Genomic DNA, 25,632 nt, shown 5'->3' with positions numbered 1-25,632 from the left:
ACAGAACTGTCAAACCACGTGATGGAAATGATGTGATATATAACAATATGTCTGCAACAATCTCCAACTATCATCATACACTGTATACGGTCACAGGGGGCTGGAATCAATCCTGACATCTACGGGGAATTTACAGTCCAACATAACTACCTGACATATAATCTCTCCTCTAATACTTACAGATAAAAAAGAAGGTATTGACTGTGTAGCCACAGCAGATAGAGCTAAATTCTTAACCATGCAGAACTCCATGCCCTGTGCAGTTTCATGAGGCATGTGCCCAGGTCTGTGCTGCTGCACACTTCACACATTTGACAGCAAAATCAGTGCTTTACACATATCCATGTCATTACAATGACAGAAAGTCCAGTATTATAATATGACTGTGGTGTTTAAATGGATCTGGCCTCACTCACTTTATTGTTTAAAAAGCCATATAATCACATCATCATAATTTTTCATGGTCAGAGACCGAGTCTCAATTCTGTAACACACTGATCTGAGACACATTTACCCTGAAAATCATAAACCAGCGTCCAGAAAACAGAGAAGCTTCTGGCAAGAAAAGAGAGAATTTGAGCAAAAGTCTCATAGCTTCATTCAGACTGTGGCACTGTCAGAGTCACCAGAGCTTGTGCCAGTGTGGACTCTCTGGCAAAGGAGGAGGTGCAGCTCAGCATTATAATGTTCCAGCTGCAATCACCACAGTGTAGCTATGCAGATAAACTTGTTTTCTAAATTGCATTTTGTCCTATCACAGCTTCTTGTAGCCTCTGGCTTCTATTTAAATTCAGTCTTTGTGGTTTCAGAATCATTAAATGACTATATTCATATTTTTACACCATGTGACCAATAATTCTCATTAATCCATCAGTTTACATTCTGGTCCAGCTAAACTAGAAACTATGTTGTATCTCTCTCTTCCCTCCATTAAGAAAGCTGATATGAAGAGAGGCTGACAGAGATAAATGGAGAGAGAGAAGAAAGAAAGAGCAAGGGAGGGAAGGAAAGGAGAGCTTGAGAGCAGGACACTTGGGGATGGAAGAAGCTTCCATTGTTTCTTATTTTCACAGGCGCGCACACACAGACACTGTTTCTATTTTCTGTTGCACTGAGGGGACTGAAAAGAAAGAGTCTCCAGAGAACAAACAGGTTAACCTGTCGTTTTAAAGTCTCCAAACACACACCCCACACACATACTGCATACACAGAAGGCTGGCACAGCTCTGAACGTCTTCATGGAGAAATACGACCCGACCATGTGAACACAGTTTCAAAATATCCTGTGTCTAAAATATTAATCATCAGTAGATCTAGAAGAATCATTTTAGAAAACAGACTAAAACTAAATCAGAACACAATCTAAAAATTAAAATACACATAAAAATACATCAAAGCTCTAAATAATTAGATGCAACAACACTCATAAAGTTGCATTTGTGGTTTGACACTCGGAATATTTGAGCTGTTACGTCAAATGAGCTTGATTTATGAATAAGTAAATGTACTAACATTGGCACTTAACTCACTGTGACTGTGTCGTGCCTGTTGGCTTTAATTGCCCCACTGTTGATTTGAAGCCATTTAAACTGGCTGTGACATGTATAATCCCTGCTGATTTAAATTTAGTTGTAGCTGTCTTTGATCAGGACTGTGCCTTGACACCTCTCACTGAAACAGCTAAGGCGTCTGACAGGAAGTACAAGGTCTATAAGGTCTGCACAGCAAACTGAGCCATGTTCTGCCCCGGCGATAATTTTCATTTCTACATAGAAACCAGTGATTTACAACAGTAACACGTCACGAGTCTGACTGGTGACTTTAGACATCAAAAGAGATTTGCAGCTCAACTCTAATGACTCTAGACTTCACCTGGACGTAAGAACTTTGATTTGGAATGACTCGATCCTCTCTACAAACCCAAACATTTAAAATCAAGCTAGAAAAAATGACGTCATAGGGTGCCTCAGTGGCCCAGGGGTTCAAGGCGCCCACCATGAACTGCAACATCCCCGGCTCAAGTCAGGCTGGGGACCTTTGCTGCTTGTCGTTCTCTCTCATGTCTCTCCCACTCCTTTCCTGTCATCTCTCAACAGTCAAATCTCTGATAAAAGCACAAAAATGCCCTCAAAAAGTACTTTTAAAAAGTGAGCTATGCATGAATTCATTCTCCTAGCAACAGATCAATCCAACAGCAGCCACTCATATTCCATTTGCTGAAGGCGAAAGGTGCATTTGGATGTGCAAACAAGCAGAAACACAAATAATCACTTTCTTTAGATTTGAAACACAAAGTGTGACTTGAGACTCCATGGCCAAGAGTGAAGACTTTCTTTTGACTTGCAAAACAATACTGTTCTGATACATGTCAAGCAGTTGACATGAAACTTAACTGTAAAACACCAGACCGAGCTCTTAACAAGTCCTTAAACATCCAGAAGAGAGGTGGTCAACCATTTTCCACAGAGAGCCAACAGTCTGCAGGTTTTCATTCAATCTGATCTCCTCAGCAGGTGATTTCACTGATGAGTTTTTCTTTCTGCTTAAAGCAGAGACTTAATTGCCACCCCTGTCCCAAAACAGGCCATTCTAAACACATGACAGAAACATAAGCAAGTTTAAACACTTTAGAAATGTACTGGTCAGCGCAAACATTAGCACTGCTGTATGTTTGAATCAATCAGAGTGGCTACACATGTTCTAGCCACTTTACCAAACATTTTTCAAAACATGCCATAACTTTTTGATTGGTGTCTCACCTTCCAGGCTTCCTATGGTGTATAAATCCACTTGCAGACAGAATGTTCCTGAGATTATTCATCCATAAAAGTTTTGTGTCTAAACTAAATCACTTTTGCATGGCAATGCAGTTAGCAGGGACTGAGTTCAAAACTTCCTGTTGGTGCGTTCAGGGACACTCTGGCATCTCTGCTTTGACTGTCTCCTTCTTTTCAACAATTTAAGCTAGCACCCAAAGATACACATTACCAGCAACACCAGAATGTGTGATTATAAACTTTAAAAAACACTTACTTGAAAATATCTTAAATAATAGTTTAAATATATTTATGTTAGGTTCAGAATCAATTCTCTGTATTGTGTATGTTTTAGCTTCTTAACCATACCTAATATCAGTAAAGTAAAGCATTACATTATTATCTACACACTGTTTTTCTGTTTTAAATAGTCCAGTAGTCCCAGTTTAGGTGTTTCTGGAAAACTAGATCAACATTTATTTATTATCAAATGTCAGAGCATCAATTACTGCACCATTTACTCACAACACAATGGCATAGCTGAACTCTGGCAAGATTCAAGTGTTTGCAAGTTGAAAGGTGAGAAATCCCACAAATCTAAAAATCTATTGCATTCTTTGGGAAATGGTTGGTAACTTCAAAGATACACTACGCACCATGTTGATAAAAAATACCAGTTTGGTCCTTTAACGTGACCAAAAAAAAAAGAAGCTCTGCAGTGTGCTGATGTGTGTTGCCTGTAACACACACATCATGAGCTTAATACCAGCCTGACTACTTTTAAAAAGAAAATTGTGTGTAACAAAGTAGAATCAGCAGATAAACGTGTCCGAATCAGTTTTGCAGGACGCTGATCTTGGCCATATTATGGCTGCTGTTTTAGCAGGCTGGGGCTGCACTGTTGCTGCTGTGTACACTATTGCTCTATTTGATCAGAATCCATAGGGATTGGCCTGTCAGACCATGTTAAGTCAACTAAGGATAGGCTACGCACACTGGTAGACGTGCTGAAGGGTGAACTCAAGAGTCACAGTGAGGAGGAGGAGGAGGAGGAGGGGTGAGGAGCTAAAAGAAGAGAAGAAGAAAAGGAGAGAAAAAAGAAATAGAGACATTCAGGGATGAAAGTGAAACAGATGTCAACAGTTTAGTGTTGTACTTCTCATTTTGTGTGTTTTTCATGTTATTCCACTCACATGTGCTTCAGCAGTGTAAATATATCATTCAAATTCAATGGCACTGAGAAATAACAGCACAGAGGAATGTCAGCAGGACCAAGGGCGTGAAAGAGAGAAAGATGGTGGCACTGCTGAGTGAAAGAAAGCAGAAGAACGCTACTTGACACTCAAGAGAAAGAGGAGGATGAGAAAAAGACAGAGAGGGAGTGTGTAAGGCTGAATGGCAGAACATGACTGAGTGAGAAGAATGACAAAGGCAGAGAGAGATTGAGGAGTTGTAGTATCCATCCTACACAACAATGTACCATGGAAATTAATGATTAAATGGGAAACACTAACTAGGCCAAGATACTTACACCCAAATTCAAACAGGAAATGAAAACAAGTCCAGCTGACCTGATGATTTCAAAATAATAATAATAATAAAAAGTAATAGCCTTTGAAATGAATGTTGACTCATCTGTTGGTTAGAGTGATGATCATATACTCTTCCTACTTTTTGATTTACTGCTGCAAATGGGAAGCTGAATATTTACTCTATTTAGGAATAGTACAGTGGAATATTATCATTACATGATGTTATTTACATCACATAACTGATGCTTATGAAAATAAAATGAGTTCTTCTCCTCAAGAAATTCTGATCAGATTCTCAGCTGGTGACTCATTTTGTTCCAATAGATTGAATTGTCAGTCAATATAATACAATGCAATTTCACAGCACAACAAACTTCCAAAAATGATTGTTGAATCAATCACTTTTCTGAAACAGTGTCAACAAAACTCAGTATGATAACCTATGTGGAATTTATTGAAGGGTTGTTGTATTGGTTGGATTTGATGTTGTTAGATGTCCCTAATAAAGTGAATATCAGTGTATATATGTGCAGATGTAACAAGTCCTCACGTCTGCAACAAGTCCTCATGCCTAAACGGCAGAATAGGTCAGTGCCCTCCAAAATGCCCCACTTTAAATGTTTTGTTGAACTGATGCCCCCACTGGTAGCATTAAGACACTGGCAGTGCTTTTGTCAGTTAAAGCAAAAACTGTTAAAGGAGAGATCATGGTCATGGTTGAGAAGCCAAGATTGACTATTTGTAGAGGAAAGGACAAAACATCCAGGCATTTTGTGTTTAAGCAGTTCAGGGATTAGCGTGATGTCTGTTGGAAGAAAATCATGCAATTCCTGCTTTTCAACTGAAAACACATATAGATCATTTTAAATGACAGGGCTAGTCCACAAAAAAGTCTGCTGTCATGCTGGCAGCTCTGCAAGGCTGTATGTAGGCAGTGACAAAGTGGTGCTTTGAGCCAAATGCTAACATGCTCACAATGACAGTGCTAACATCCATCCATTATCTATACCGCTTATCTGTAAGGGTCGCCGGGGGGGCTGGAGCCTATCCCAGCTGACATTGGGTGAGAGGCGGGGTACACCCTGGACAGACCCTTTAGAGTCACCAGTTAACCTCACCTGCATGTACTGTATTTGGACTGTGGGAGGAGAGAACCCACACAGGCACAGGGAGAACATGCAAACTCACAAAGAAAGGACTCGGGGTAAAACAGGACTTGAACACAGAAACTTCTTCCTGTGAGGCTCTGTGGCGCTAACCACTGCACCACTGTGCTGCCCCAGTGCTAACATGTAAATGAGTCCAGTTGAGGCTAATGGGAATGTCAGTACTTTTGCAGATACTTGGTGACAAACCAAAAACAATAACCAATAATAATAATCTTGATGGGAACATGAATGTACCAAATTTCATGTCAATCCATCCTATATTACAATCTAGATCAATGGTGGGCTGATGATCAGTAGACAGACTGTCAGGTTGGTTTTTATGAAGAACACAGTCATCATTTTTACAACTGTAAGATATTGCTTTTAATAACATCACAGGTTGTTTTAAGATGACTGATCAGTCTCACATAAAGCTTAACGGATATGGACAGAATACATTTGTTTACAAATACATATTTAATATGATTTCTTATTAATATACTGTATATCCTTTGATATTATCCCCCTGTATGTATGTGTGTGTGTGTGTATGCCGACGCTCCGTTGAGTCCAGATTAGCTGAGCTGCGATGTGTTCCTTACAGGCACAGGACTGGCCCTGCCCCCATCACTACTGATGAGCGTTTCTGTTTGATGGGGGCAGAATTCCCCCTGAACGCCCCATGCCTGCACTCCCACCAACACCATCTGCAGTGTTTGTAAGTAACCCGCAACACACACACAGTTAACAAACATTGCATCAATTATTATAATTAATAAATTAGTGTGTTGTGTCATGCAACAGCTCTGTTTAACCCCAGAGGACCTCTTCACAGAAGAGAAACATTACAAAATTCATGAAGTAATGTAGATGCGCATGCACGCACGCACACACACACACACACTTTCTATTTCTGCTGTAACCCTATTTAACCACATCTCTATTTATAGAAGAAGGGGAATGATGTAATATGTATAAAGACAATCATATTGTCTCAGTTCTTTAGAGTAAATGTCTTCAAGCTACACACAGAGTTTCTTGGAATCCCCCAAATTTTTTGTCTGGGTTGTAAAATGATGTCATTTAATTACCGTAAACCATAAATACCATTAGCTTAACAATACATTTTTTCCACACAAAAAATGTAAAGCTTATACAGAATTTACTGTGACAACAGAATCTCTGTTGTACTGGGTACACACTGTGAAAGCCTACCACTTGTTTAGACACAGGGGTTTAAATGCAGGTATATTTCACTAGAACAAATAAAACTTGAAAACACCAGCGTGACAAAATACGTCTGTGTTGTTGCCAAGGTTTCCTCAACTTCTCCTATCCAGGATGCAAAAGACAAATGTAGTCTCACTCTGGGATCCAGTCTCATTAAAGCATATTGCCTCCTTTGTCAAGTGAGGACATGGCATGGAGAGGTCTGTGACCACAATGTCTAACACAAGGACAGTTAATAGCTGCAGTCCAGACACTGTGACTGGCAAGATGACTGATGCTGTGAGGGACACTGGTGTCTACTTTCAGGGATGCTCTGAGAAACACTAAACATTTGTAGCTGTAGACCACTAAATGACACCTCTGCTCTTTGGGAAACTGTGTTAATACTGCAGCCTGAAAGGTAGAAAAGTGTGCTACCCACTGGAGACATGGAGAACAAATAACATCCATGCCTAAGTCATGGCAGTCTACAAAAACCTTTTACATTTGTGTTGTGTTGGTTAATCTAAGTCAGAGCTCACACAAACACTTAGAGGTCACCATGTGGAGAGCAGAGCTGGATGGTCTTGGTTCAAACCCTCATGTCAGCAGGCCTCCACCCTGCTGACGATGAGCAAGACACTGAATCACTGAATCCTTATCAGCTGCAGGGCTCTAATCTGAGCTGAGGCTGACCTCCACAGAGCTATAAACTGACCTTAACAGTTCCATAACAATGTGCATGACTATTATTTGTTGTAGTAGCACCTGATAGAGGTAACGCTGCACGAGTAGAGACATGCAGTAGTGGTCTGCCTTGTCTTGTCTTGATCTCTCTGTTTGAAACTGCCGTACTGTTTGAATGTCATCATAAACCAAACAACTAATTTGGAGTAAGATCTACGTCTGTTGCATTGTCTGTTCTCACTTCTTGTTTTTAAATGGAGCTGTTGTTTTTGATTGCTACCTAGACTTTGTTTATCGTCGCCCAGACTGTGTTTGATCCCTGCCACTCACACATGGGCAGGATTCAGTATTCCAGGGGATTTTTACTGAGTCTAAGGGATCAGCAGCAGCATTCCCACATGGACATTGTCATGGAAGATCATTCAGTGGCGGTGACCTTCCGTTACAATGAGAACTTTGATACATCACAGGATAAAAAATGCAAGGTGCGGAAACATGGAAGACGGGGAGGTGTCAGACAAAGGCTGAAGCTGCTGAAACTTAGCTGCATACCCCTCCTCTCAATAATACTCTGCAATACTCAGTCCACGAGGAACAAGGCCGACGAGATCCAAGCAAACATCACTCATATGGAGAAATTTAGAGATGCCTGCATCATGGCTTTTAATAAGATGTGACTTACTTCTGAGGACCTGGACACCAACCTCACCCTCAGTGGTTTTGGGGCAACAGTGAAGCTTGACAGAGACGCTGATGTCACAGGGAAATCCCAAGGGGCCCGGGGTCTGCCTCTACATCAATCGGCGGTGGTGTAAACACATCACTGTCAGAGAGACTGTGTGTACTTCAGACATAGAACTGCTATCTGTGTCTCTGCGCCCCTTCTATCTCCCCCGTGAATTTCCCCAAATATTTGTCACTGTGATATACATTCACCCCAAAGCCAATGTAAAGAATGCAGTGATAACTATTCAAAGGTTACACAAAAGCTACAGTCCCTCTCTCCTGATGCTCCTTGTCTCATCCTTAGGGATTTCAACAAATGTAACCTGAAACCAGTCAGTAACTTTTATCAGTACATCTCTTGCCTGACCAGACTGAACAAAATTATCTACTTATGTTATGGTTCAGTCAAAGGTGCTTACAAGCCTGTGGCCCTCCCTCCTCTCAGCTCCTCTGATCACAACATCATTCATCTAATTCCAATCTACAAGCCTCTCCTTAAAAGTGGTCAAGTAGCCACCAGAAAGGTAGAGATGTGGTCAGGGAATGCTGTGGAGGAACTAACGGGAGCCCTTGAATGCTCAGATTGGTCTGTTTTTAATCATTCTGCTGATCTTGATGAGAGGACTGAGGTGATATCATCCTACATTCTCTATTTTAAAGGCTCCCAACCAAACAAGTGAAAGTGTTTCCAAATAACAAACCCAGGCTAAATAAAGCAGTGAAGGATGTGCTGCACAGGAAACACAAGGCTTTTCTTCGTGGTGATGAAAAGGAAAGGGTAGAAGCTAAAAAAGAACTCAGATATGAAATCAAAAGGGCAAAATTACATTATAAGAGTAAAAGAGGAGAAATTCCAAAGTAATGACCTGAGGGCAGTGTGGGACGGTATGAAGGCTATGACAAGCCAGGACAGAAAGAAGTATGGGCCAGTCAGTATTGATCATTTTGACACAAATTCTGGGCTTGCAAATGCGTTGAATGACTTTTACTTATGTTTTAATGATGAATATGATTTTATAAATATTCACAACAATCTGTTTGATTCCTTGAGTGACAGTAATGTCACTCCTCAGCCTATAATCAGCATCCTTTCTGTCAGATCCATGTTCCAGAAATGTAACATCAGAAAGAGCCCTGGACCTGATATGAGCACTGGCAAATTTCTTAAAGTCTGTGCAGATCAATTATGTCATTTTTTTGGATCTTTTTAACTCAACACTTTCCCAGCACAGTCCCAAAACTGTGGAAAGAATCCATTATTGTACCTGTGGCCAAAAATAACTCAATGACCTGACGCCTGTGGCTCTGACTTCACTTGCAATGAAGACTTTTGAGTGCCTGGTCAAACAAATTCTGACTGCTAAGGTTCAGAGCCAGCTTGATCCACTGCAATTTGCATACCAGGCAAATAAAGGGGTAGGTGATGCCACTATTACCCTATTCAATTACTTGTACAAACATCTTGAGGGCACTCAAACTCACGTAAAGCTTTTATTTGTAGATTTCTTCTCAGCTTTTAATACAATTCAGACACGTTTTAGTTAAACTAAAAACTATTGTCCACTTTTAATCTCGACACTGGCATGGTGAAATGGGTGCTGGAATTTTTTAACTTGTAGGCCCCAGGTAGTTAGGGCAATGGTGTTTTATCCTGAAAGCGACTGTCATCCACAGGTTCACCACAGGGGTGCGTCCTATCTCCCCTGTTGTGTATTTTCTTTACACAGACAACTGTATGAGTAATTATAATGACAGGCATCTTTTAAAGGTCGCAGACGATACAGTTTTAATCAGTCTGCTTCAGGATGGAGTGGTCGATCATGGGCCCGTACTGAATGACTTTGTAGAGTGGTGTGACGACCATTTTCTGAAGTTAAATGTTCAAAAAACCAAAGACATGGCTATCGACTTCAGAAAAACCTCCCACTCAACCTCACCAACTATCGTTAAGAGTTCACTTGTTGAGACAGTGGAAAGCTACAAATACCTGGGAACAGTGATAGATAAAAATCTTGATCATGACTCCAACACGTCTGCAATTTGCAAAAATGGCCTGCGCAGACTGAATACTTTTAACGAGGACAAGACATTGATGGTTCTATTTTACAAATCTTTTATTGCATCCATTTTAACATTTGTATTATTTCTTGGTACGGGAACCTTACGGTGCAGAACAAAAATCGTCTAACATTGTGAAAGTAGCCAGCAAGATAATTGGCACACAGCAACCTTCCCTGGCAGTTATCTACGACAGACAAGTCTTGCGGAAAGCAAAGTCGATCTTGGCCAGCTCTGATCACCCACTCCTGGAAGAATTTGCTCTTCTCCCTTCTAGGCGGAGATACAGGTTCCCCAGAGTTAAAAGCAACAGGTTCAAATTTTCTTTTGTTCCTAGTGTAATTAATGTGCTTAACCAGCACTTGACTTAACTGTGCTGCTGTTTTTTTTTTTGTTTGTTTTTTTAGCAGTATCATTTATTTATTTATTTATTTATTTATGTATGATGGCTTGCACAGAAGATTTTATTCTTTTTATCTTTGGTTGTTTTTACTGTTGTGTACTGTTGTGTTCTATATCCTTTGTGTGTCATGTCGTATCTATTCAAATCAATTTCCTCCTTGAGGGACAATAAAGATGCTTATGGGCATAAATGGTAACTAAAATGCACAAAGATCGCTCTCTGAAAGCTGAAATGTAAAGTCACCTATGTTGTGCTCACCTGTTTTGTGGAAAACCACAGAAATGCTCAAACTGCAAGACAATTGACCAAAATTGTGAGAACCATCCTATGGTTGTTGATCATTTAGGCAATGAATCAAGCAATCCCTGTTAAACTGAAGGTCAAATAACATCTGACCTGGCAGAAATTTATCTCAGTTCCAAAATTAGTTGAGACCAACCAATTCTGGATTAAGACTGGCCATAAGGGGCCCATGTACTCTGACAGTTTTCCATCTGATTAGGGGGATCCAAAACTGACAATCTGACACTCATGCCCACTTCATGCTGTTCTTGGTCAGCTGTGCGAAGGTGAGGAAGTATCAGTGGCACATTTCATGTGAAGAACAGAGGGCAACACTATCAATGTCTTCCAGGAGAGTCTGTCTGAAAATGTACACTGTTATCACTCCATTACCACTTTTCACTCCATCATCATGTCTGGCTTCTCAAAACAGTTCTAAACACTGTTGATTTCCTATGTGGGTGGACAGGACAGTGTATGATCTAGTTCTGAGAACATATAATCAGGAGTGACTACCCACCTAAGGGGCAGTGTTACTTTAAATCAGCTCATCAGCAGGGTTGGACAGTAACACATTCCTTAGTAACTCATTGGAGTAATGTGATTACTTCTGGTTTGCTAATGTTAGCCACTGATATGTAATTGCTCTCTTGGCGAGAAATAAGTAATTGATTGCATTGCTTGTCCATCACTGTTGACTAACCACTGCTGTCCTTACAGCCCTGTGTTGCTATAAGGGACTCCACAGTACTTTGCTACCGCTACTGTTTCCCCAGAGTGTCTTGTTTTTCAGATATTCAATATACAATTAACCACTAGGCTGAATGCATTTCTACCTTTTGCCAAAATGCCATTGAGCAAGTTCTTTCATATGACACAAAAATAAAGACTCTTTGATCATTTCAGAATGCATGACATTAAATTACCCTGGAATTTCACAGAAGTGTAAGGATTCCTACATTGTATGGCATCACTTTGATCAAAATTGCTCTTTGAAATTTTTGCAATGCACAAGTCATAATAGTATCACACATGCCAGGCAGCATACAACTGATCAGAGGTTTCTATGTAAAACAGAGGAAGTATAATAAGAGCCTCAGAGAACCACTGAGATTAAAAGAAACTGGGTCTAAAGAAGTGGAGAAAAAACAGCCAGCTTTCAGTAGATATTAGTTTGATTATTATGGATTTGAAACAGTCATATTCTTGACCTTGAACAGCAACTGAAAAAACATCCCCTTACAACACACATTTAGTAGCTGTTCTTGACTTCTGGATCATGTCACATCATTTTCATCAGCACATATATACAATTACCATGAAATTCTAAATGTTTATTTTCCCAAAAGCAACATGGATGAAAAGTTCTCAGAAATACTAGAAATTTGAAAATCCATTGCACCTGGGTAAACTGCTGATAAAGGTCATGTGAGCAGCGATACTACAGTAAATAAACCTTATAATGAGGTTGTTTTTCAACCAAATTTGGAATGTTTTTAGGGTTTCAACTGAATCTGCACAATGGTGGCACCAAAGAGTAGCCGGAGGCATTTTTTTCATAAAATACTTCCCTGCTGCTGTTTAGAAAACCTTTGGAACTGGCTTCTGAAGTTTTAAATCCTCATTTCTTCAGTTTATTCCTGAAGAGATTTCCAGTAAGCGACTATAAACTAGACCAGAGTAAGAATAATTGGTGCAAACAGACTGAATCTACAATATTTCAAATCTACAGTAATGCAGCTTATTGCTCTTCAATAGCATCTTGCCTCTATCTCTCTCTCCCTCTTTCTCACTGCTGTCGTCTTGACCAGTCTTCCTCCTCTCGTATATTTCCAGCGCTTCTTCGCGCCTCGTCATCCCTTCCACAATTTATGTATCCTTCTCTCTCCCTCTCTCCTGTCCTCATGTCTCTAAATCTATCCTTCCCTCTCAATTCACTATATCTCCTCTCCTCTTCCTCAAACACATCTGAATCTGAATTCACTCTCAAAATCAACATCATTGATCTGCTTTTGACTTTAGCTGCCTCTGTACAGATGTGTAAATTATCACATGGGCAGGGGGTTAAAAACATTTGAAGAAACTAGGACAACCTTTTAAAATTTGGTTCACTTCATTTCAGTAACTCGGTGGGGATTTAATATATCACAGGATCACCAGGTGACAAAATGAATTAGTTTGAAAATGGAGCAATTATAATGGAGAAAACAGTGGGAACTCCCTCTTCCTTTCTCTCCTGTTTTATGTCTCTTCTTCCACTTTTTTCCTACTTTTCTCCCTTCTGTCATCTGTAAATCTATCTCTGCCTCCTCTTCATCCCCATGGTCTCCTCCAGTGAGTAAGAGTAATTAATTGACTCAAAGACACTCAGTGACGCATGTTGTGTTACTTAACTTACCGTTAATCTGTTAATCTATTCTGTTACTCATCCTCCGACCCCTCAGATTTGTTATGCAACCCCTTGGACAGTCCCCAGGTTGACAAGCACTGCCCTGCAAAACAGAAGTGTCTAGTTGGGCCTCCTTGTTACGTTCCAGATATCTATGTTGTTAGCTGTTCCATCAGAGACATTTCTCCACCAGACTTCTCAGGTGGTTTAATTTAAGCAATTGTTCAAGGCCCAAAGGGGTCATATTATCCAATATTTCACAAGAGAAAAGTACAAAACAATGAAAACATATTTGTATAGCAGAACTTTTACTTTTGAATTTTCTACTTTCCTCTCCCATTAATCATCTCACAACCACTCAGATTTCTTTTGTGACCCTCTGGAGGAAGCCTGAACCCCACTGGACTAAACCACCTGAGTGTATATAAAATACTAGCTCCACCTCAACCATCTACAACAGTTAATGCACCAGTATTAAGAATCTAATATTTCATACATAATATGTATCAGTTACCTGTTATACTTGCATGTACTGGTGCTTCTACTGAAGTAAAGGAGCTGTGTACTTCTTCCAGCACTTGCTCTTTCTTCCTCAATCTCCTGTCATCCTCTCTCATCCCTGCTGTAAACTACCCCCCCACACTCCAGTAATAGATGACCAGTGTTGGTCAGTGTGACAGAGTCGTTCTGCTGCCAGTCCATCTACCTACTAGTCTGATCTATACGACATCGGCTTCACACTATAAATCTCACACAAACACATGCACGCACGCATGTACACACACACACACACACACACACACACACACACACACACACTTGCAGTCTCAGTCTCAGATGGGTGCTCGGTCTCCCTCCATTCTGAGATTGATGCGCACCTTGTTGCTAAATGGCCGAGATAATTAAACCCCACGCATCCCTCCCCCGTGTGTGTAGGTGTGTGTGAATGCCTTGCTGTTGCATTGTGGCATGCACACACACACGCGCGCTCGTGATACTAGACGGCACACATCCACTCTGTCTTCCTCCTCTCTTCTCTCACACACACCGTTACACTATAAACACACTTACTGTTGGTGTCCTCTCACACACAGACACACACATTACAATCTCTCTTTCTCTGTACACAGTCACAGAGAGGGAAGGGAGAGAGGGAGGGAGAGAAAGCACCTGCTGGGCTGTAAAGCACTCAGACAAACAGCGTCTGTGTTTGGGAAGACTTCAACAAATGGGAAAATTATACAGTGGAACCAAAACGGCACCCTTTCACCCAAAGGTGCATCACTGCAACTGGGTGAAGGGAATTCGTGGAGCATATTTACACTGCTGTTTTGTTCTGTCAGAGTGTGAGTCTTAGGTTGTACACAACTATTCACATATGCAACATACAGATCTTTTCCCATGTTTTAACTCTAGGGTTAAGGTTACATGTGGGGCATAATCGAGCAGATCAGTGTATGTAAAGAAGCATGAACAGATCACTGAATGGGCTCATCAGGCTGCTGTTAACATTCTGTCGTTGAAAGTCAATTGAACAAATACAAAGGATGCATAATGATCACACAAGATGACTACAAAGAGATGCAAGACCACCACAGAGACACACAAAACAAATACAAAAAGATACAAGATGTCCACAAAGAGACACAAAAGACTACGAAGAGACAGAAAAACATCTAAAGAAACGCAAAACGACTTCAAAGAGACACAAAATGACTACAAAGAGATGCAAAACAAACACACAGAGATGCAAACTGACCACAGACACAGACACTACAAAGGGACACCAAATGAGCAGAAACAAATGTGAAACGACTACACAAAATTACTACAATGAGACACAAAACAAAGAAATGCTAAATAACTTAAAAGTTACACAAAATAACTAAGAGATGTGAAACAAACAGAAAGAGATGCAAAAATTCCACAGAGGCACAAAATGAGCATTTATAGATGAAGAGATGTGAAATGAACACAGAGACATCTGACATTACTGCAAAGAGATGTGTGTGTTAATGCAAAACGACTCCAGAAAAACACAAAACCACCACAAAAACACAGCCTTCTATGTGGGAGGGGGCCTATGTCAGTGTCCAGGGGCCCGTTGTCTCATAATCCGTCCAGTAAAAAACGAAAAGGAGGGATCGTTACAATAAGCAGAATTTGAAACTCAACAAAAAACATGTTTTCTGCCTTTTTAGCTGACCGTAGGTGTGTTTATCCTGCGCTACATTTCTCGTTGAATGCTCCTGCTCCTCCCTTGAGAGGATGTCTGTCACCTATGATGCCCAGTTTTTAGCGCAGTCATGTTATTTCATACACACACACGTGTAGTTTGATGAATGAATCATGAACAGACTAATGACTCCACAGTGAGTAAGGATCAGATTAGTCCAATCAGAAGTGTCAAAGATTTGATTTGCTGCCAGTGTAAGTTCGGAATTCCGCTCCGTTTTTTTCGGATCCTCTAATGCATGGACACACACGCTCATTCTCTTTCTCTTTCTCTCTCTCTCTCTCCAGCGCTCTCACTCGTGCGTAAAAACGCTCTCTGTGCCACTCGGTCTCTCACCTCTCACATACACCCACGCACCAGGCGCGCGCGCGCACACGCTGGAGCGAACAACTCTCTCTCTCTCTCTCTCTCTCCACACTCCATATACACAAACAGCCCATGAAGTAAAGCCATCACACATGTGCGCACACACGCGTAAAATCGGCGCGTGACATCCTCTTACCTGATTTTTGGAGAAACTAATCCTGAATCCAAGCGGCACTGATGGCGGAATCTTGACCGGACGAAAATGTTAGAAAATAAAATTAGCTGAAATAATCCCACCTCTGGCTCTGTCCTCTGTCACAAGCCGCCTGGCCGGTGCAGCCAAATTTCTCCTCCCCCCCAAAACTGACGGGGCGATAGACGGATAAACAAAATGATGAGGGAGGTCGTTTCTTCTTCTCCCCTCTGCCCAAAAACCTATAACCTCTAACAGGCAGCCTCTCTGGCTGCAAACCGAACACAATCCCTCTCCTCTTCTCTCCCTCCTTCTCCAAGATATTAGAGGGCTAAAGTCTGCTCCAATTAACCGCCGTTACGCATCCTCTCCTTCTCTCCCCGTCTTTCTCTCTCCTCCGCCCTCTGTCTATCCCAGTCCCTTCTTTCCGGGACGGGATGTTAAGACAGAGACAAGTAGGTAGACCTCTGTGTTCAGTCTGTCTCTGTCTCTGTCCGGGCACTGGTGTGGAAGAGTCGCTCTACTTTGCGCAGCCAAAAATAACTTCCAATCTCCAAACTGGAATCCCGCGAAGCACTTGCACTATAATAATCCCTATTAAATTCTTACAATCTTCATACAGCGGGGTTGTTGAGTCAGTTATGAGTTTATAGTCATAGTACTTTGTAGTACTTTCTGCCCTTGTGGTACCCTGTGATAGTCTTACAGGGGCTTTAATGTAGCGGTGGTACTCAGGCTGTATGCGACTCTTTTGTGATGCATTTAACATTGACGTTACATTCCTAAAGGGATTTAAACACTTGCTAAGCTTTATTTAAGTTTTACAGCAGGATGCTTTGTTTTATAGGTTAGGCTGGGTGTGTGGGGGGTGGGGTGGGGTGTGCAGGAAACTCAGCCTTAATGACGAGATAATCAGTCACTGGGGTTCCACTTTGCAGACTGGAGTCGTCAATATATTGATAAATCAATTAATCAATCCAGAGGTGTTGTTGGGGGAGAATTGTCTTGTGCCAAAACAGGAAAGCTGCAGTGCAGGGTTCACTCTCCTTTTTAAATCCCACACAAGTCCAAGTTTGCCGGGTGATAATGTCCGACACTCAATCAAACAGTCAATCGGCTGATCAATAAAGGCAATCAGTCCATGTCCAGACAAGCAGGTAATGATAGAAAATGTGAGGATGCAAGGCAAGGTCTCTCTTCTTTTCTGCTCTTTTTCTCCTAATCCACCCGAAAAGGCGTTTTTGGAAATAAGAGACCGCGCGTGTTCTCCATTCCTCTCCTCTTGTCTTCTCTTTTTTTGTCTGTTCCTCTTTACTTTTCTCTCCCCCTCTCTATCCAGATACAAGTTCCTCACTGGTCAGAATGCTTCACCCCTGCTTCTCCTCACTGGATGCGATCCTGGACTGTACTTCACTGCCAGAATCACACCGAAAAAGTCCACTTGAAACGACTTTTGGAAATCCTTCTTGCAGCGCTATAGAGCAGCGAGAGAAAGGGAAAGCGCGGAGCCTTGAGACGCTTCTTTTGGTTTCTCCTCCAAACCGCGGGGAGGAGGAGGGGGGGATGAGGAGGAGGAAGAAGAAGAAGAAGAGAGGGGAGCTGTATGTCCTCGCTCTCAGCCACAATTTTTTTTAGAACAGACAGAGCGATGAAGGGACAAAGGAAAGGGTAAGTGGAGGAGAGAGTCCGTTCTTCTGATTAAAACCAGAAAAAGAGAAACCCCACTTTTGGCTCGGTGGCCGAAATAACTAGAGAGAGGAGATCAGATGCGTCTCTATTTTACCTCCTTTGCAGAAATAAAATACAGATACTTCACCACCTGCCCAGAGAAGAACTGATAAGAAACATAAAATCTCCCATTTCTTGCGGAGGCTTTTATCCAAAGTGCCTTAAGTGAGTCCACAAGAGAGCGCAGAGCAGAGCAGAGCAGAGAGAGAGAGAGAGAGAGAGAGAGAGAGAGAGAGAGAGAGAGAGCCCGCTGTAAGCAAAAGAAATATCCTTCCTCCGTGCGTGTTGATATTCAAACCCTCACGTACATTTCCAGATGCCAGCTAGTTTCCTGTCCTAGATAAAGAAGAAATGATTGTGTTGTTGGAGATAAGACAGAGATGAGTGGGACAGACAGCCGGCTTCTTCATTCGACTGCTAACATTCCCCACGTGAAGGGCGCTGTTCCTTCAGCACCACGAGACACGCACGCGCGAGCGCACATACACACACAAACACGCACGCACGAACAGAGGGAGAGAGGCAGAGAGGTTTAGACTACCTCCTTTTATTGTAGTTACATTTTAAAGTTTTATTTGACATTTTAATGTGTGAGAGTGAAAAAAAGAGGTTTTTGTTTTTGGACTTGAACATCACTGATTTCCATTGACAAGAGCAAAATGAAAAATTGGGAGGAGGTTAAGAAAGAGAAGTGAGGTTAAAAAAGAAAAAAAAAAACAGGAGAGGAGACTCGTAACAGCGGGAGTGTGTGTAATACAGAGAGTGTGAAAATATTCAAGTGTTGCTGTTCGGTTTTTGGTGTTCCAGGATGGTGAAAAGTGCCGCTTTGTTGCCCCCTTTTGGCAGCGGAGAGAAATTATCCGGGGGATGGAGGAGAAGAAGTAAGACTGGAATGAAGTGATGACGCATGGGAGGATAACAGGGTGAAAGGAAGGACGGGGGAGGGAAAGCAGGACAGCTCAGTAAGTGGAGTCAGTGAATGGTTAAAACCATCACAAGGAATTAATCAGTGTCGAAAACTGATAATAAAAATGTGAACCTTATATCCTCTGAATGTGATACAAACCGGTTATTAGATAGAATACCATGACCTGGATGACTGAGAATGTTCACAGACAACAACAGACAACCAAGCTGGTTTCCAGTCCTGTCAGTCAAGAACAGAAATCTGAGGCTGCAACAGGAATAAGCTCACCAACACTGGACATTTAAAGACTGGAAAAATCGAGACAGGTCTGATGATTCTGGATTTCTGCTGAGGCTGCAGTGGGCAAGGTCAGATTGTAATATCAACAGCATAAATACATGGATCCAACCTGCTTTGTGTCAACAGTCCAGGTTGGTGATGATGGTGTATTGTTGTGGGGAACACTACAGGTCTGAGTATTGTTGCTGACCATGTTCATCCCTTTATAGCCACCATCTTCTAATGACTACCTCCAGCAAACCGGTGTCATGAACATGACAGTGAGTTCAGTCACCAGATCTAGAACACCTTTGAGGTGTGGTAGAACAGGAGTTTGGCAGCATGAATGTGCAGCTGATAAATCTGCAGAAATGATGTGATGTAAACATGGACCAGAACCTTAAAGGAATGGAACTGAGGCTGTCTTCAGAGCAAAGTATTAGTATTGTGTTCTTAATAAAGTGCTTACTGAGTGTATATATAGAGGTATGTACAAGTATGCAAAATACAGGTATAGCTATGAAGTATAAAAAAAAACAAAAAACAAATTTGTAGTTATTATAAAAAAATGGAAATGGACAGTAAACACCATTGAAATATTACTGATTGAATGAATGAAAATGCAGTTGATGAGAGAATGGCTGACTTGAACAAGTTGTGTTGTGGGATGAGCTGAAGCTGACCACAAAAAAATAAAAAATTCCTCCAAATTAAACAACAAAATACATTGTTTGCCAACGTCCTCCAGAGTGACCTCCAGGGAAACATAATTTGTCAGTGACTGTGAAAATAGTTACAAATTAGTGTTGCAAAAATAAACAAACTGTGGTTTGGGTCAAAAGTTGCACTATTTCAAGTATAAAGTGAAAAAGACAAAACAACAACACTAGAAACCTTTGTCAGTTTGAATGTGAACATATGTTTTTGAGCATTCTCTCTCAAATAATCTCTTATCACTTATTGCTTTGTTGCTGCACTATGCAATAGATTTAATCAGTTTGACCTGTCTGACATTTTTATGGAGAGCTCAGTCATAAAGGATCTGCCTCACTAGCCTTTGCGCAGAGAGCCACCACACACAGATGGTATGAGGTTATCAACACCTGGTGTGAAGGTGAGATTGCATGTCTCACAAAAAGGTGAGACATTCAAAAAACATGAGACTACATATAGAACTCTACATCCAGGCCTCATTAAAATGTGCATTTGAGCAGTCTTGCAAACAGTACAGCTGTAGCTCTAGGAGGAGTATTCATTAGTACATGGGTCCAGCATACCATAAAATAAGACACAGTGAAAAGAATGAGATGCACAAAATGAATTATGCACATTGGAAACTGTGCTGTACATTTCTGAGGCTAAAATGTGCCAAAGTTTGCAAAGTCTGAGGTGACACAGGGTTGTCCTGATGGTACAAACTGTCAAATCACGCAAATTTGAATGTATTAAATATTAACAGACGTTAAGATAGACAATTCAGCTGCACAGCGGGGAGGTGTGTGTGCTGAGTCTCGTTAAAGCTGGTAATCTTGAATGTTAGCTCTTTGTGAGGAGCCTGTTGGTGTGGACAGGTGAGTTTTGGGTATTATGGCCTGTCTCAAAATGGAAAGCTTTGGAACAGATGGTTAACTAGATGTATAGGGTAACTGGCAATCCTTCCTGGCCTTTTCCTCACCCTGGTGTCCTGCAGCTCCTAGATGGAGGGCAGCAGACAGCCAGTGAGCCACTCAGCAGTGTGGAAAATATGCTGGACCTTGTCCCTGGAACAAGAGGAGACAGTCTATTTAAACTGGGATGGACAATGTAGGGATAATGTCAGTGGTGATGTCTAAAATTGAACAAGACACATTAAGTAGTTATAATTGTTCCAAGAAAAAAAAGCAAAAAGGATCACACATACTGAAATGAAAATTCTGTCATTATCTTTTCAAGAGCAAAAGTTGAAACTTCTCTAAAATATGAAACAACTTCCAAAAATAGTAAATAACACTGGCTTGATCAGAGTATCAAATTTTAATAAACCGGTCCCACTGCCAAACAACTGCAATCTGTGTCTAGAAGGCCTAAATTTACTGCAGTCTACAGTAATATTATAGGTAGAGAGAACACTTTTCTTATTGGTTATGGCAGATGAAACAAATTAAGTGTCAAAACTCAACAGGTTGGACCCAAACGCATGACTCACAGACTCAGTATGCAGGGTTAAGCCAGATGTTTAATGGCACAAGAGGTACAAAAGACGGCAAGCAAAGGGCAGGTCACAAAACAGGTACAAAGACTCAAGACAAACTGGCACAGAAGGGAGGGAAGCTTAAATGAGAGACAGGTACCACACATTAGGGCGGGGAGGACAGGACAGGAAGTAAACGGTCTGGAGCGAGAGACAGGTTTAGGGTTTCACAATAAAAGAGAACAAGACACAAAAGGTGGGGGAAAACAGAAAACATAACCTGCAGCAGACAGTGGATGTGACATTAAGGAGCTGTTGTTTCACCTTCCACTATATTAGGTTGCATGTTAAGATAGCAAACTGTCTGCAAACAGAAGTGGGATAAACAGCATCAATTGTTTTGTGTTGTTTTCAATCAATATTAACTAAGAAAAAAAGCTTTTTTCAAAATGAGCAGAGTTTGAGCTTATTTCCAAACATATTATCACACATCCAAAAATTATGTCTCCTGCTGCTGGAGTACACTGTTTATTGCACTTTTGATTAAAGCATGTCCTCTTGTAATGAAAACACCTCAGAAAATGTTTCTGGCAATAGCAATTAAGAGGGTAAAAGGGGAGAAAACATAAAAAGAGCTGCTAATTATGCACCAAAGTAAAGTACCTGTGTGTTTGTACTGAAAATGACATTTTAAAATCTCAATATAACTTAAAGTTTTGTCAAATAGATTTTATCTGATCTTTTGTTTTTAAAATGTTTTTGTCAGTCTCAATTAATAAAGATAAATTCTGGCAGTTTTAAAACTGCATGAAGTATATCAAGACTGATAATAAAATCACTAAGACTGATTAAAAAAATGAATAACTATTATTATTCTATATTGTGCTATCTAATTGGAGAAGAAACATTTCTGTATGAAATTTCACAACAATTCATCTAACAGTTGTTGAGAGCTTGGGAAAGTCACCATCTCCTTTAGGAGCCATTTTGAAACATCCCAGCATCACTGACTTCATTTTGCTTAACAACTATTGTACTGTAGCCAACAGATTATGTATCGGGTGGCAGTCTGAGACCTACGGGTGAGTAGATGAGGGTAGACTTTTCACTTAAAAGAAAATGCTCTCAGTGGGATATGTTCTCATCCCGTTTAAGTTTGTCGGTGAGGGTTTTCACCAGGAATTGGAATGACTCAATTGGCTTGACAATTGAGCTCTCGATCTCCAGGGCAAGATGAGTAGAGATGTGGCACCACATAGAAATCAGGCCTGACTTTTGAGTGTTCAGCAGATGGGCTTGCTGGCAATTGTTGGCAGGTACCTGAGAGACTCCCATTCTATAGTGATGATGGAGTCATTGCACTCTCCAACTGTCATGGGTCTACTTTCACACTGAAGTTTAGATATGTCTGTCTGCCTTCAGCATCAGCATATTGGAACCATTTGGAGCTTTAGTAACAGCCATGAGGGGCCTTGGAGAATGAGGTGAATGAACCTTTAATGGTAGAGAAAAAGAGGCTCCTCTGTATTTTGTATTCTTTCCTATGTTGGGAGGGGAATTCATTCCTCCAGTTGCCCTGAATGAAGACTGCAGATTTGGGATGTTTGGTTTTCATTTTTATTATCTGTCCTGATAGTAGGCATGGTGTGCCATTTGCTTTTGCCTGAGGAGGGATGTACACAGCAGCAAAAATGATTGAAGCAAACTCCCAGAGAGAGCAAAATGGCTTGCAGAGAAAACAGTGTTTCCAGCACGAGAGAGCTGAGCTGTGATTCAACAGGCGCAACTGAACACCACTTGTTTTTTGATATTAAAACATACATCCCCTCCCTTTTGTTTTGCTGCTGACTTGTGTATCACAGTCCGCCTGAATGAACGTACACTCCTGCAGCTTCACAGTGCCACCGGAGTGACACAACCAATTTCCCAGGAAATAAACTGTTGAAGTGAAGTCATGGTTAGTCCTGGTCAACAGTTGTAATTTATTCATTTTGTTGCTTTGGGTGTGAACACTGGAGAGCATACTCAAGGAAGAGCAGCATGGAAGCTTTTGTGTCCTCCAGCAGTGATGGGCTCCAGTATTTTTTTTTTCTTCTCAAGGCTCCAATTATACAGATCTGGGGGAAGGAATCCACATCTCATCAGCAGCTGTTGGTTAAAATGTCCAAGGGAGAGCTCAGAAGTGTGGATAAAAGCCAGTAGGCAGAGTGTCAACTAGTATTCACAGGCAGATCCACATGGTGGAGAAAACATAATTCACAAGAAACAAGTCTAACTGCACAGCTCCAAAAAGAAGACAGTGCAGGGTGTAACACTTAATGGAAGGATTAGACTTAAGATTCTTTAGAGAAAACATGGGACTGCTTGTGATTCTCAAATAGTCCCAGGGAACTATCAGTCCCAGGGGAAAGCCAACATTCCACGCACCTTTTAAAAGAATACTAAGACATTTTGGTAGACATGCTTACTGAGTATATGATTATAAAATGGTATGATTATGCGTTGTGCCCCCAGAAGTTGTGTAACCTTTTCATGAAACCACAACTTATCATTTTTACACTTAAGTTTTTTTACAGATTATACAAATTACATATAATTAGTTAATTTGAGAATTTTAGAGGTGCTGGCTGAGTGGATTTTTCTAACCTATGCTAAACTAAGCTAGCTATCTCAAGGCCCAAGCTTAATGGATAGATATGAAAATGGCATCAATCTTCACATCTAAAAATGTGGAAGTATCCCTTTCACAGATATTTGTGTGTCAACCAGCTGGTGTGTCTTACTTTCAGGCAGCATATCAATGGCCTGGTACTTAAAAACAAAAATGCGCAAAATATTTTAAACCTTAGAAATGTCATTATGCAACAGAAGCTTTCTAAGTAAACCTTAATTCTTCATATATATATGCACACCACAGTAATCCATCATAAATCTTTGATGTAACTGTTCACATCAAACATTTTCAAGCCCTGGTTATTTTAAAATAGTGCAAAACATCCATTGCAAATGAAGTAGGACAACACCGCTTCTTATTCCATACTGTGATTTAAAGTGGAAGCAACTAAATAGTACAACAGTAGTAGCAGTACAGTTCATCAAATGGTAACCAAAAACTTCAAATTATACAAATATAAATGTAGAGCAAATCTTTATATTTAACATAAGGTTGAGTGTGATGAGCTTGAATGTGATGTTATAGGCAACAACAAACAGAACACATTGTGATAATGTAGAGGTCGGACCTTGAAGGTAAAGTGGATTGGTTTTGCCTTCAGCAGCACTGAGGTCTGGCAGCAGGAACAAAGTCAATATAGATAGCATCAGAGCTACCTCCCTACCAACATGAACTTTGCTGCTGCAAATATAACATCACCCAATTTCCTCTTTTGCTGGAGGTTGCCTAACAGTTATCATAAATTATATCATAAGTAACATAACTTCCACAAACATTGTATAAGTTTTTTTTCTTTTACAGGATGACAGTCGCTTCCCAAATGACATGAAACAGCTGAAAATGCAAAAGCTGTGTTCAATTGTGTTCACTGCTTGACTTCTTTCACACACTCTGATGTCTGTGACAGTGTTAATCTTTTGGAAAATTAGCTTTAGTGAGAGACACATTAACAAAGGTCAAAGGTCAAGGTCAAAAGAAAAGAACAGCATCCTTGAGTGTGATGTAATGTTTTCTGACACCAAGACAAGAAACTTTTTATTTTTTCAGTCTTTTTAAAACATTTTTAAGTGTCACTCCACATACATACATATACCACATAAGTGGGGTTGTAGTAAGAGAGATGCATGGTATGTAACAAATTTGAAGGGTCTTGTCTTTTTTTCACCTTTACAAAACCAAAAACGCAAGAGTAAAAGTGAAAGAAACTGATTTTAAAGTGTGTTTGTCTGCTCTAATATTAGGTGAAAACATTAGCTACCCAACCAATAGCTTACTACCCACTACAGTATTAATGTAGTCTTTCAAAGCCAAGGGTTGACATATACTGTACCTAACTACATTATTATGTTCAGTCACAAGGTAGTTACCAAACACCCACTCAGGATTAATACACTTGGATAGATAAAATACTTCAAAATCAGAGTTTAGGGTAATGTTAGCAGCTCTGTCATGATTTTTATTAGATATGGGTAAGTTCACACTCCAGACAAACATTACCTGAGATGGGGTTAACATGAGTAAATTTACTATTATTTGCTATGGTCATCATTTAAAAGTAAAAACTATGAGCAATTAATTTAAATATAGCCTCTGTATTGCTTGTCAAAGCGTACCTTTCTATGCAAGTATCCAGACAGGGTTATGTTAGAGTAAATAGCATTTTATAATACTGTAACACAATTCTATGGCTAACCAGCTCTACTCTGCAATAAAAGGGCAATTCTGCTCCTTATTTACACTTCTTAAGGATCACTGACAGGTGAGAGGGCTTCTTTTTTTTGCCTGGGGCTTGTAGCTTTAATGTTAGTCTTTTGTCTGAAAGTGTCAAGAACCTTTTACATGGTTTTAGTTTTGAAACAAGTAATAAAATCTGCTCCCAACAGTCGTCATTTCAGGCTGCAATATCAACAATTATCATCCAGAAATGAAAGGCTGGTTTTATTTAAATC

At 40.6% G+C, this 25,632-nt stretch overlaps 1 protein-coding gene across 3 annotated transcripts in view; it reads right to left on the bottom strand.

The window, feature by feature from the left end:
• Positions 1 to 17,779, bottom strand: part of il1rapl2 (interleukin 1 receptor accessory protein-like 2) — a 430,428-nt gene extending 412,649 nt beyond the window's left edge. For all 3 annotated transcript variants that reach the window (XM_018670159.2, XM_051072153.1, XM_051072154.1), the window contains exon 1: positions 15,929 to 17,779. The gene's annotated coding sequence lies outside the window, so the exon portion shown is untranslated. The remainder of the gene's footprint in view (positions 1 to 15,928) is intronic.
• Positions 17,780 to 25,632: the final 7,853 nt, after the last annotated feature.

Source organism: Lates calcarifer, linkage group LG8 (assembly GCF_001640805.2).
Source record: "Lates calcarifer isolate ASB-BC8 linkage group LG8, TLL_Latcal_v3, whole genome shotgun sequence".
Classification (NCBI taxonomy): domain Eukaryota; kingdom Metazoa; phylum Chordata; class Actinopteri; family Centropomidae; genus Lates; species Lates calcarifer.
The sequence above is the reverse complement of the archived record's forward strand: the minus strand, read 5'-3'. Positions and strand labels throughout refer to the sequence as shown.